Genomic DNA, 13,648 nt, shown 5'->3' with positions numbered 1-13,648 from the left:
GGTTTGTTTGGGACATTTTCTTCCCTTGTTTTCTCATATTGGTCAGCTGTCAGTGGGACCCTGAGATATTGCAGTTTTCCACTATTGGCTTATAGTGTCCCGGTAGATTTCCAGTGTATCACCTCCCAGCCTTCAGTAGCCTGATGTCTTGGAGGAATCTGATAAAGTAGCGCATCCGAAGAAAACTGCCCCTAGCCCCCTACTGGTTCCACGGTTTGGAACTGGCTCTGTGCGGAAATGCTCTCACTGTGGGCGTGCACCCTGCAGCTGGCCGTGTGGGAGGAGCCCACTGCCGGAGTGTGGAAGGCTACCTTGGGAAGAGTCTAGCTGTCCTGCCCTGCTCTGATAAGCCACCTCTATCTGAGCCTGCCACCCGGGCCGAGCTTTACCCAGTGGGCAGACTCACCTGTGGCTCTATTTCAGTCCGAGTCTCTCAGTGCCTCCCCTTCTTAACTCCTGGGTTCTGGAGCGACTGGGGGTGCAGTCTCCCTCTAGGCCGCCATCTTGGATTGCCCCGTGAAGAGAGCCTGCGGCCGGAGTGGGCAGAGCCGCCTGAAGAGGTCTCTGACTGCCCTGCCCTGATCCCAGAGGCTGCTTCCGGATCGAAACTCTCCGTTGGTTCGGGGGCTTGTGGCTGGTTCTATGTAGAAAACCTCTCACTGGGCAGTCTGGTCTGAGAAGCTAGCCTTGAAAGGCGCCTCCCACCGCAGGGGTCCAGGCTACTTGGGGAGGTCTCTGGCTGCCCTATCCTGGTCCCTGAAGCTGCTTGTGTGCCAGAGTACGCTGTGTTGCGCTGGCTCCAGGACTTGGAGCTTGTTCTGGTCAGAAAGGCTCTCACTAGCGGGCCTGCTCCGGGAACCTGGAGAAGCTGGCTGTGTGGGTGGGGCCCACCGCCAGAGTGCGCAGGGCTGCCTGTGGAAGACTCTAGCTGCCCTGCCCGGCTCCGATAAGCCACCTCTATCTGGGCCTGCCACCTGGGCCGAGCTTTACCCAGTGGGCAGACTCACCTGTGGCTCTATTTCAGTCCGAGTCTCTCAATGCCTCCCCTTCTTAACTCCTGGGTTCTGGAGCGACTGGGGGTGCAGTCTCCCTCTAGGCCACCATCTTGGATCGCCCCCCCCAACACTCTTCTAATCCATTGTTATTTCATTATATCTATTTATCTATTTTCATGAGATTTCCCAAGATTTTTTTTATTCCTTATTTCTCTCCAGCTTCTGAATATCCATTCATTCCTAGATTTTATCCATTCATTCCTTGATCTATACCTAGGCTGGTTCCATAACTTAGTCACAATGAACTCAGTGGTTAGAAACATTGATATACCTGTATCGCTGCAGTATCCTGATTTCAGCTCTTGTGATGAATATCAAAAAGTGAATAGCAGGGTCTTATGGTAATTCCATTGCTAGTCTTCTACAGAATCATCATACAGCTTTCTAATGTGGTTGTACTAATTTACCATCTCACTAAGAATGTATGAATGTTTCTTTCTCCCCACATCCTCACCAACATTTATTTATTTACTTTTAAAAGTTTTTATCAGTGCATTATAGTTCTGCATAATAGTAGGGTTCACTTTGACCTTTTCATACTGCATGAAATAAAATGTTCTCCATTTCAATTCACCATTTTCCACTTTTCTTCCCCTCTCCCTTCTTTGCTCCCCTTTCTCTACTTATGTCCTTTCTGTTTATTTATAGTTTTTAATAAACCAGTGATATATATAATTCTCCATGGTATACTGATGTATATACATAACATAATTTGGTCAATTTCATTCCACAGTTCCTCCTTTTTCTCATCTTTATTACCTCCACATCAACACCATTTCTCTATTCCACTGATCTTTTTTACTTTCATGTGTCAATTTCATTCCAGAGTTCCTCCCCTTTTCTCCCCCCTCATGTTTTATTTTATTCCAACTTCTTCATATAAGCAAAAAAAAAAATCAACTTTTGACTTTCCGAGTTTGCTATATTTCACTTAGCATGATGTCTCCAGTTCCGTCCATTTATGTGCAAATGTCATAATTTACTTCTTCTTTATGACTGAGTAAAACTCCACTGTGTATATTTGCCACATTATCTATATACATTCATCTGCTGACAGGCACCCAGGTTGTTTCCATAACTTGCCTATTATAAATTGTGCTTCCATAAACACTGATATGCCTTTATTATTCCACCGTGCTTATTTTAGTTCTTTTGATAAAAAACAAGGAGTAAGATAGTCATCAAGTGGTTTCAGTTCTAGTCTTTTAAGGAATCTTCATACTGTTTTCCAAAGTGGTTGTGCTAATTTGCAGTCCCACCAAAAATGAATAAACATACTCTTCTCCACATCCTCACCAGCATTTATTGTTATTTATATTCTTTTTTTTATTGTAAACAAATGGGATACATGTTGTTTCTCTGTTTGTACATGGCGTGAAGGTATACCATTTGTGTAATCATAAATTTACATAGGGTAATGTTGTTTGATTCATTCTGCCATTTTTCCCTTCCCCCCCACCCCTCCCACCCCTACCCTCCCTCTATACAGTCCATCCTTCCTCCATTCCTGCCCCCCCTCCCTAAACCCAACTCCAACCCCAACACTAACCCCTTCCACCCCCCATTATGTGTCCTCATCCACTTATTAGCGATATCATTCTTCCTTTGGTTTTTTGAGATTGGCTTATCTCACTTAGCATGATATTCTCCAGTTTCATCCATTTGCCTGCAAATGCCATAATTTTATCATTCTTTATGGTGGAGTAATATTCCATTGTATATATATATACCACTGTTTCTTTATCCATTCATCAATTGAAGGACATCTAGGTTGGTTCCACAATCTGGCTATTGTGAACTGAGCAGCTATGAACATTGATGTGGCTGTATCTCTGTAATATGCTGATTTTAAGTCCTTTGGGTATAGGCCAAGGAGTGGGATAGCTGGGTCAAATGGTGGTTCCATTTCAACTTTTCTAAGGAGTCTTCATACTGCTTTCCAGAGTGGCTGCACTAATTTGCAGCCCCACCAGGAATGAGTGTACCCTTCTCCCCACATCCTCACCAACACCTGTTGTTGCTTGTATTCTTGATAATCGCCTTTCTAATTGGGGTGAGATGGAATCTTAGGGTGGTTTTGATTTGCATTTCTCTTATTACTAGAGATGTTGAACATTTTTCCATATGTTTGTTGATTGCTTGTAGATCTTCTTCTGTGAAGTGTCTATTCATTTCCTTAGCCCATTTGTCAATTGGATTATTTGCATTCTTGGTGTAGAGTTTTTTGAGTTCTTTATAGATTCTGGAGATTAGCACTCTATCTGAAGTATGATTGGAAAAGATTTTCTCCCACTCTGTAGGCTCTTTCTTTGCATTGCTGATAGTTTCCTTTGCTGAGAGAAAGCTTTTTAGTTGAATCTATCCCAGTTGTTGATTCTTGCTTTTATTTCTTGTGCTATGGGAGTCCTGTTGAGGAAGTCTGGGCCTAAGCCGACATGTTGAAGCTCTGGACCTACTTTTTCTTCTATAAGATGCAAGGTCTCTGGTCTGATTCCGAGGTCCTTAATCCATTTTGAGTTTAGTTTCGTGCATGGTGAGAGATATGGGTTTAGTTTCATTCTGTTGCATATGGATTTCCAATTTTCCCAGCACCATTTGTTGAAGAGGCTATCTTTTCTCCATTGCATATTTTTGGCCCCTTTGTCTAGTATGAGAAAATTGTATTTATTTGGGTTTGTGTCCGTGTCCTCTATTCTGTACCATTGATCCACCTTTCTATTTTGGTACCAATACCATGCCGTTTTTGTTACTATTGCTTTGTAGTAGAGTTGAAGATCTGGTATTGCGATACCCCCTGCTTCACTCTTTCTGCCAAGGATTGCTTTAGCTATTCTGGGTTTTTTATTCTTCCAGATGAATTTCATAATTTCTTGCTCTATTTCTGTAGGGGTACATCATTGGGATTTTAATTGGAATTGCATTGAATCTGTATAGCACTTTTGGTGGTATGGCCATTTTGACAATATTAATTCTTCCTATTCAAGAACATGGGAGATCTTTCCATTATTTCATCAAATAGATTGTTCATTCCTTTGGTTTGTTTCTCTAAGCCTTCCTCAATCCCAATAATTCTCAAATTTGGCCTTTTCATGATATCCCATAGTTCTTGGAGATTCTGTTCATGATTTCTTACCATCTTCTCTGTTTGTTCAACTTTGTTTTCGAGGTTAAATATTTTGCCTTCAATATCTGAAGTTCTGTCTTCCAGGTGTTCTATCCTATTGGTTATGCTTTCTATGGAGTTCTTAATTTGGTTTATTGTTTCCTTCATTTCAAGGATTTCTGTTTGGTTTTTTTCCAATATCTCTAACTCTTTATTGAAATGATCTTTGCTTCCTGAATTTGCTCTGTTAACTGTCGATTGGTGCGATCATTCAATGCCTGCATTTGCTCTTTCATCTCATCGTTTGCTTCCCTAATCATTTTAATTATGTACATTCTGAACTCCCTTTCTGTCATTTCTTCTGCCATGCTGTCATTGGATTTTATTGATGTAACATCCAGATTTTTGGGGGGCATTTTCTTCCCTTGTTTTCTCATATTGTTCAGGAATCTGTGGGTCATTAAGATATTGCAGATTTCCTCTATTGACTTATAATGTCCCTGAAGATTGCTAGTATATCCCCTCTTATCCTTCAGTAGCCTGAAGTCTTGGAGGAAGTTGATAATGCGGAGCTCCACGAAGAAGCTGCCTCTCTAGGGGTGGTGACCCTCAGGTGGCGTATATTCCCTGCTAGTGGGCAGAGGTGCCTCCACTTGTTGACCAATGGTCATCCAACGGGGAACTAGACTGCGGGCTGAGGCAAGGCCTGTTTGTGCCTGTGTCTCTGGTTTTACCGTCCTTGTGGGAAAACCTCCCCCGGCAGGGAAGACTCACTTGGTGGGGACATCTCGCTAGTCAGTTGCCCTCCTAGAGGTTCCCCTCAATCTACAACTACCGCCTGGACTGGGCTGTCTTCCTCTGCAATGATCCCAGGGGCCTGGACCTACGTCCTGGGCCTGGGAGCCTCACCCTTCGCAGGTGAGTCTCCTTAGGCTGCTTCTCCCAGAGAATCTGCCCGCAGCCCTGGAAACTTCGCTCCGCCCCTAGGCGTGTCTCTGTGTGGCTCTTCCAGCAAGAAGCCACCTAGCTCCTGGGACCCTGCTCTGCACCTCATCGCCTGGCTATGCAGCCCCTCCTCTGAGCCACCACCTGGAGCCCCATACAATAGCTCTGAGACCCAGAGACCCACCACACACCTCCTCCTCTGGACAGCCGCCCGGTTTCCGACGCAGTCACTAGGAGTCCAAGCAACTCACTTCGCGTCTCCTCCTCCCGCCAACCGCCCGTAGCCCTAGGCAGTCACTCCAAGCCCAAGTGACCCGCCCTGTTCCTCCTCCTCCTCCTCGGGGTAGCCCCCGGTTGTTCAGGAGCGGTGGCTCCGAGACCAAGACCCACCGCGCTCCTCCTCCAGGCAGGCCACCGGTGTTCAGGAGTGGTCACTTTTAGTCCAATCAACTCACCACTCGCCTCCTCCTCTGGCAACCACCTGTGGCTCTGATGCAGTCACTCCTAGACTAAGCGTCCCACCGCTCTCCTCCTCCAGGCAGGCCACCGGTGTTCTGGAGCAGTCGTTCTGAGATCAAACAGCTCGCCACGCAGCTCCTCCTCTGGCAACCGCCTGTGGCTCTGATGCAGTCACTCTTTGGTCAAGCGACCTGCCGTACTCCTCCTCTTCCTCCGGGCAACCCCCCGGTGTTCAGAAGCGGTCGCTCTGAGTCTAAACAGCTCGCCACGCCGCTCCTCCTCAGGCAGCCACCCGGAGCCCCCCAGTGTTGCTCCGAGTCCAAGCGCTGTGCTGAGCCGCCTCCTCTACGATGATCCCAGTTGTCCATGTTTACTGCTCCAGCAGGGGGAGGGGTGTCTCGCTGAACAAGTCTACTTCACAAAGTTCCCTGCGTTCCGGGGCTACCGCCCCATCTGGGATGCCTCCCCAATGGGAGAGACTCACCCGGAGGCTTTGAGTTGGTTCCAAGTCTCTCACTATCTCCTCTTTTGAATCTTGCGTCCTGGAGCAATGTGAAATGCAGCCGCCCTCTAGTCCGCCATCTTGAAAAACCCCTATTTATATTCTTGATGATTGTCATTCTAACAGGGGCCAGATGCAATAAAAACATAGTTTTGATCTGCATTCCCTTTCTGCTACAAATGTTAAGAACCTTTTCATATATTTCTTGGTCATTTGTACAACTTCTTTTGAGAAATATCTGTTTATATCTACAAGGTGTTTATTAATTAATTAATTGGTTTTGGGGTGTTAACTTTCTTGAGTTCTTTATATATTATGGATATTAATCCTCTGTCAAAAGAATAGCTGACAAAGATTTTGTCCAATTTTATAGGCTCTCTATTCATTCTCCTGTTTCTGTACAGAAGTATTTTAATTTGATATCATCCCACTTGATGACTCCTGGTTTTATTTTTTGAGCCTTAGTGATCTGGATAAGATGTGTGTACCAATACATTGGAATATTAAGCCTACTTTCTTCTTCTATCATTGTAAAGTTTCTGATTCATTTTAGTTGACCTTTGTGCAGAGATAGGGAACTAGTTTCATTATTCTACAAAACAGATATCCAGTTCTCCAAGTACCATTTATTTTAAAAGTAAGAAAGAGAAGAAGAAGAAGAAGAGGAAGAAGAAGAAGAAGAAAAGAAAGAAGAAAGAGAAATAGAGAGAAAGAAAGAAAGAGAAAGAAAGAAAGAAAGAAAGAAAGAAAAAAAAAGAAGAAAGAAAGAAAGAAAGAAAGGCTCTTTTCTTCAATGTGTGTTTGGTTTCTTTGTCAAGTATCAGATGACAATATCTATTTGGACTTGTTTCATGTTTTCTATTCTATTGCATTGATCTTCATGTATATTTTGATGCCAGTACCATCCTGTTTTTATTACTACAGCTCTCTCCTTAGCCAAACTAACCAAAAGAGAGAGAAGACCCAGATCAAAAAAAATTAGAGATGAAAAACAGGGGGGGGAGATATCATCACAAATATTTCAGAAGCCCAGAGACTTGATAGGAACTATTTTGAAAATTCATACTAAAACTATAAAATCTAGAAGATATTAAACAATTTCTAGATAGAAATCAAACCAAGAAAGTATAGAAAAACTAAAGAGACCAATATCAAGCAATCATACTGAAACAGCAATTAGAAACCTTCCACAAAAGAGAAGTCTTACCATATCTTTAAAAAAGAAATACCCAAATATTCCATGAAATAGAATAGGAAGAAACACTTCCAAATTTATTCTATAAAGCCAGTATTACTCTTATATCAAAACAAGAGAAAGACACATCAAGGAAGGAAAACTGCAGACCAATATCCCTGAATAACATAGACAAAATTCCTTAATAAAATATTATTAAAGCACATTCAAAAACATACTAACAAGATAGTACAGCATGATCAAGGGGGTTTCATGCAAGTGGTATGCATGCTTAGTTCAACATATGCAAATCAATAAGTTTAATTCACCAAAAATATACACCTAAGGGTACAAAACACACGATCATTTCAATAGACGCAGAAAAAAACCTTTGACAAATCTGAGCACCCATTCATGTTAAAACTGCTGAAGAAGAAATTAGGGATAGAAAGAACTTATCTCAACATTACAAAGGCTATGTATGACAAATCCAAAGTCAACTTCCTGTTGAATGAAAAAAACCTGAAAACATATCCTCTGAAATCAGAAACAAGAAAAGGATATCCACACTCACCAATCCTATTCAATATAGTTACTGAAACTATAGTCAGAACAATCAGACAAGAGAAGAAATTAGAGAGATACAAATATGAAAAGAAGTCAAATTATGTTTGCTGATGAAAGGATCCTATATGTAGTATACTCAAACATCTCCACCAGAAGAATTATAAAACTGATAAGCAAATTCAGTAAAGTAGAATACAAAATCAGCATACAAAAATCAATAACTTTTCCATACTACAAAACTGAATTAGCTGAGGTAAAAAAAAAAAAATCAGAAAAACTATTCTATTCACAATAACCTTTAAAAAGGCATCAATTGTTAATTTATCTTGAATCTTGTCATTCTAACTAGGGTGAGATGAAACCTCAATGTAGTTTTTATTTCATTTCCCTTATTCTTAAGGATGATGAACATTTTTTTTCATGTATTTGTTGGCCATTGTCATTTCTTCTTCTGACAAATATCTGCCTAGTTCACTTGCCCATTGATTGTCTGGGTTATTTGAGTTATTTCGATGTTAGTTTTTGGAGTTCTTCATATATTCTGGATATGCATCCTCTCTCAGAAGAATAAGTGGCAACAGTTTCTCCCATTCTTCAGGCTCTTTTCATTATCTTGTTTGCTTTGCTGTTTGAAGTTTTAAAATTTGAAGCTGTCCCAATTTATTCTTGGTTTTATTTTTTGAACTTTGGGAGTTTTATTAAGGTAAAACTGTTCATGCCTGTATATTGGAGAGTTGGCCCTATGGTTTCTTGTAGCAATTGTAAAGTTTCTTGTCCAATTAGTAGGCCTCTGATCCATTTTAGTTCATTTTTGTGCACAGTGAGACATAGGGATCTACTTTCATTCTTCTACATATGGATATCCTGTTTTATCAGTGTTGTTTGTTAAAAAGTACATTATTTTTAGTCAAATTTTTCACTGCTGTGACTAAAAGACTTTACCAGCACAATCATAGAAAAGGTTTAGTTAGGAGCTCATGGTTTCAGAGGTCTCCATTCATGGACAGCAGGCTCCATTCCTTGGGGCTCAAGGTGTGACTGAACATCATGGTGGAAGAGTGTGGCAGAGGGAAGCAGCTCACATGGTGATCAGGAAGCAGAGAGACACTCCACTCACCAGATAGAAAATATATACCCCAAGGTCATGCCCCCGACCCTACCTCCTCCAGCCTCACCTTACCAGCCTTAAGGTACCACTCAGTTATTCCCAATCAGGAGATTAAGTCAATGATTGCATTAAGGCTCTTACAATCCCAATTGCTTCTCCTCTAAACCTTCTTGCATTGTCTCATTCACAAGCCTTTGGGGGACACTTCACACCCAAACCATAACATCCATCTTTTCTCCAATGTGTGTTTTTAGTGATTTTGTCAAGAATCAGATGATTATATCTGCGTGGGTTTATCTCTATGTCTTCTATTCCATTGATTTTCATGTTGTTTTTTATAAAAGTACCATTCTATTTTCGTTAGTAGAGCTCTGCAGCATAATTTGAGCATGGAATTGTGATGGCTCCAGCCTTATTCTTCTTTCTTCTTGCTTTGGCTATTCTGGATCTTTTATTATTCCATATACATTTTTTTTTTAAGTACTGGGGATCGAACTCAGGGCCTTGTGCTTGTGAGGCAAGCACTCTACCAGCTGAGCTATCTCCCCAACCCTCCATATACATTTTAGGACTGATTTTTTTCTAGTTCTATGAAGAAAGTCATTGATATTTTGATTGGGACTACTTTTGGTTGTGTAACCACTTTAACAATATTAAATCTGCTTGTTGAAAAAGGGAAGCCTTTCCATCTTCTATATGCTTCAAATTTTTTCTTCAGTGATCTATAGTTTCATTTTAGAGGTCTTTCACCTTCTTAGGTTTATTTCCATGTTTTTGTTTTTGTTTTGTTTTAGCTACTTTCAATGGCATATTTTTCTTGATTTTTCGGTTGGGTTTACTATTGGTATACACCAAAACTATTCATTTTTGTATGTTAATACTGTATCCTGCTACTTTGCTGTATTTGTCTATCAGCTCTAAAAGTCTTCTGGTGAAGATTCTATATATAGAATCATAGTATCTGCAAGTGGAGATAATTTGACTTCTTCTTTTCCTCTTTGTATCTGTTTAATTTCCTTCTCTTGTCTAATTGATATGGCTAAAATTATAAGAACTATGTAGAGGAGGAGAAGTGAGGGTGTGAAAGCTTGTCCTACTCTAGATTTTAGAGGAAATGCTTTTATTTTCTCACCACTCATTATGATGTGACATTGGGTTTGTCATGTATAGCCTTCATAGATTGAGATAATTTCCTTCTATGCCTAGTGTCTTCAGAGATTTTACCATGTACGGATGCTGAATTTTGTTGATTAAATTTTTCTGCAACTAATAATATGAATATGTAACTTTTATTCTTAATTCTGTTTATGTGATGGATTACATCTATTGATTTGGATATGCTAAACAAACCTTGCACCTGTAAAGATTTATTTTGAAGGAAACATGTAACCAATGCATTCATTGACATTTCCCACTTTAATGCATAATGTACAATAACCTTAATTAGAGATATTGAAATCTCCATGCTAGAAGAAATATTTTCTCTTACTTTTTCAAATAACATATGTGTCATATTTTAGGAATGGGCTTTCCACTTGTACATGGGCATATAGTCCATGGCAAAAGAAAACTGTAGAATTTAGTTGAGCTACCCCCACTTTGGCAACTGCCAAAGGACCCAACTTGTTGTCATGAATGTTGTGAGGTCAAGTGTGGTCTGTTATTGAAGTACGAAGGAATTGAGAGAGGTCATCTTCTGCCTGGAGTGCTTAAGAAATCAGACCAGCCTGGTGTGGAAGACAGCACTCACATCTCTTTCCCACTCCTTACCATTATTGACCCACCCTCCTTCTCATTGTGGCTATTTACATGCAAATTAATGTTTCCATATCTGCACTCTAACTGAATAAGACATTTGCACAAGACAGAATCAATATGATACTAATCCTTCCAGAAAAGTTCTGTTTCCCCATAGATACTTTGTAGCCACTTTACTAGACTTTTCATTCTTGTAGAAAGTACTAGTAGAGTGTCATTTTTGTCACCACTGAAACCAGAATTCTCTTACTCTTCCAGGTATCTCTCCTCAGTCTCTCAGAGAAGCTGACAATTCTAACATGGAAGAGATAGCATCCTCATTGGTCCTGAGACAAGAAGACCCTGACTATGATAATATTGATCCTAACATCATGTAGTACTTTTTTTTCTCTTCTTTTCTTTTTTTTTTTTTTTTTTTTTTTTTGAGCAACAAAGTCTGCAGAGAACTCCTTATGACATTGTTTTCTGATGAAAAAGAGTTCTGTCTTCATTACTGCAAAGTTTCTACTTGTATCCCTTATTCACAATAAATACTCTGAGCCTCAAATACCAATGCTGTTCTCATTCATCCCAGCAACCTCTGAAAAGTCAGTGCTCAAACTGAATGGATCTCCCACACATTACTCATTTGCTTCTTGTAGTTGAACAGTGCTCATTCTTCTCTTGGACAGCATAGAACTAAAATGCAGTCCTGAACTAAGAACTTAGTCTGACAAAAATTAACTTAGAAACACCTATCTTCATATTCAAAAACATCCCACACATGCTTGACTCAAACCTAGATTTAGTGATTGGGATGGATCATATGGATGGAAAATGGTTATATTTCTTCTAATTTTTGCCTAATTTTTAAAGGAATATCATAACTAAATTCTACTACTGCCTATTAGTCTTTTACTCCATGGCCTCTTCTCCTTTCTTGTTATTTCACAACAGTCTAAATCTCATATTTCTCCATAATATTGCACTGTTACTCATTAAATCTATTGTTTTCTATCATTTTTGTTGTTCTTTATTCCTTTCTTTGACTGTCTTTGTTTGAACACCCAATAATTCTAACCTCCAGGATTGCAAAATTTTCTAAGTGGCTGTATTTACTGTGAATTATTCCCATCCTAGGCCACCCTCATATGTGTATTTGAGTTGAAAAGGACTAAGTAGGCAAGACAAACACTGCAATTTTCTATGCTATGGACTCTTATTATCTGTAGCAATGTTTCCAAATTTTGGCTATTTACCTGCAAATTAATGTTTCCATATCTGCCTTCTCACTGAATAATTTTAAGCCAAGATTTTCTTTACTCTTTTTTGTGATTCCGTCCTTTTCCTTTATGAGTTTTTTCATCTTTTTATTTTGTTTTATATTTTTGTAGCTGTAGATGGACAGCATGCCTTTATTTTACTTATTTTTATAATACGGTGATAAGGATCAAATCCAGTGCTTCATACATGCAAGGCAAGAACTCTGCCACTTCTGCTTTTATGAATGCATTATAGTTATACATAACAGTGTGATTCATTTTGACATATTCATACTTGCATTTAATATAATTTGCTCTATTACCATCCCTAGTACTTCCACTTTCCCTCCTCTCCTCCCCTCCCCTGCTCCCCTGCCAGTACTTTACTGTTCTCCCTTATATTTTATTGCTTTTTTTTTATTGTAAACAAATGGGATACATGTTGTTTCTCTGTTTGTACATGGCGTAAAGGCATACCATTTGTGTAATCATAAATTTACATAGGGTAATGTTTGATTCATTCTGTTATTTTTTCCCTTCCCCCACCCCTCCCACCCCTCTTTTCCCTCTATACAGTCCTTCCTTCCTCCATTCTTGCCCCCCTCCCTAAACCTAACTCTAACCCTAACACTAACTCTTCCCACCCCCCATTATGTGTCCTCATCCACTTATTATCGATATCATTCCTCCTTTGGTTTTTTGAGATTGGCTTATCTCACTTAGCATGATATTCTCCAGTTTCATCCATTTGCCTGCAAATGCCATAATTTTATCATTCTTTATGGCTGAGTAATATTCCATTGTATATATATATACCACTGTTTCTTTATCCATTCATCAATTGAAGGACATCTAGGTTGGTTCCACAATCTGGCTATTGTGAACTGAGCAACTATGAACATTGATGTGGCTGTATCTCTGTAATATGCTGATTTTAAGTCCTTTGGGTATAGGCCAAGGAGTGGGATAGCTGGGTCAAATGGTGGTTCCATTCCAAGTTTTCTAAGGAGTCTCCACACTGCTTTCCAGAGTGGCTGCACTAATTTGCAGCGCCACCAGCAATGTATGAGTGTACCTTTTTTCCCACATCCTCGCCAACACCTTTTGTTGCTTGTGTTCTTGATAATCACCATTCTAATTGGGGTGAGATGGAATCTTAGGGTGGTTTTGATTTGCATTTCTCTTATTACTAGAGATGTTGAACATTTTTCCATATGTTTGTTGATTGCTTGTAGATCTTCTTCTGTGAAGTGTCTGTTCATTTCCTTAGCCCATTTGTCAATTGGATTATTTGCATTCTTTGGTGTAGAGTTTTTTGAGTTCTTTATGGATTCTGGAGATTAGTGCTCTATCAGAAGTATGATTGGCAAAGACTTTCTCCCAATCTGTAGGCTCTTTCTTCGCATTGCTGATAGTTTCCTTTGCTGAGAGAAAGCTTCTTAGTTGGAATCTATCCCAGTTATTGATTCTTGCTTTTACTTCTTGTGCTATGGGAGTTCTGTTGAGGAAGTCTGGTCCTAGGCCGACATGTTGAAGCTCTGGACCTACTTTTTCTTCTATAAGATGCAAGGTCTCTGGTCTGATTCCGAGGTCCTTAATCCATTTTGAGTTTAGTTTCGTGCATGGTGAGAGATATGGGTTTAGTTTCATTCTGTTGCATATGGATTTCCAATTTTCCCAGCACCATTTGTTGAAGAGGCTATCTTTTCTCCATTGCATATTTTTGGCCCCTTTGT

The 13,648-nt window shown here is 40.0% G+C and overlaps 1 pseudogene; it reads left to right on the top strand.

Annotated features, from left to right (window-relative positions):
• Positions 1-11,048, top strand: part of LOC124982751 (antigen WC1.1-like) — a 314,961-nt pseudogene extending 303,913 nt beyond the window's left edge.
• Positions 11,049-13,648: the final 2,600 nt, after the last annotated feature.

Source organism: Sciurus carolinensis, chromosome 4, assembly GCF_902686445.1.
Source record: "Sciurus carolinensis chromosome 4, mSciCar1.2, whole genome shotgun sequence".
Lineage (NCBI taxonomy): Eukaryota > Metazoa > Chordata > Mammalia > Rodentia > Sciuridae > Sciurus > Sciurus carolinensis.
The sequence above is the reverse complement of the archived record's forward strand: the minus strand, read 5'-3'. Positions and strand labels throughout refer to the sequence as shown.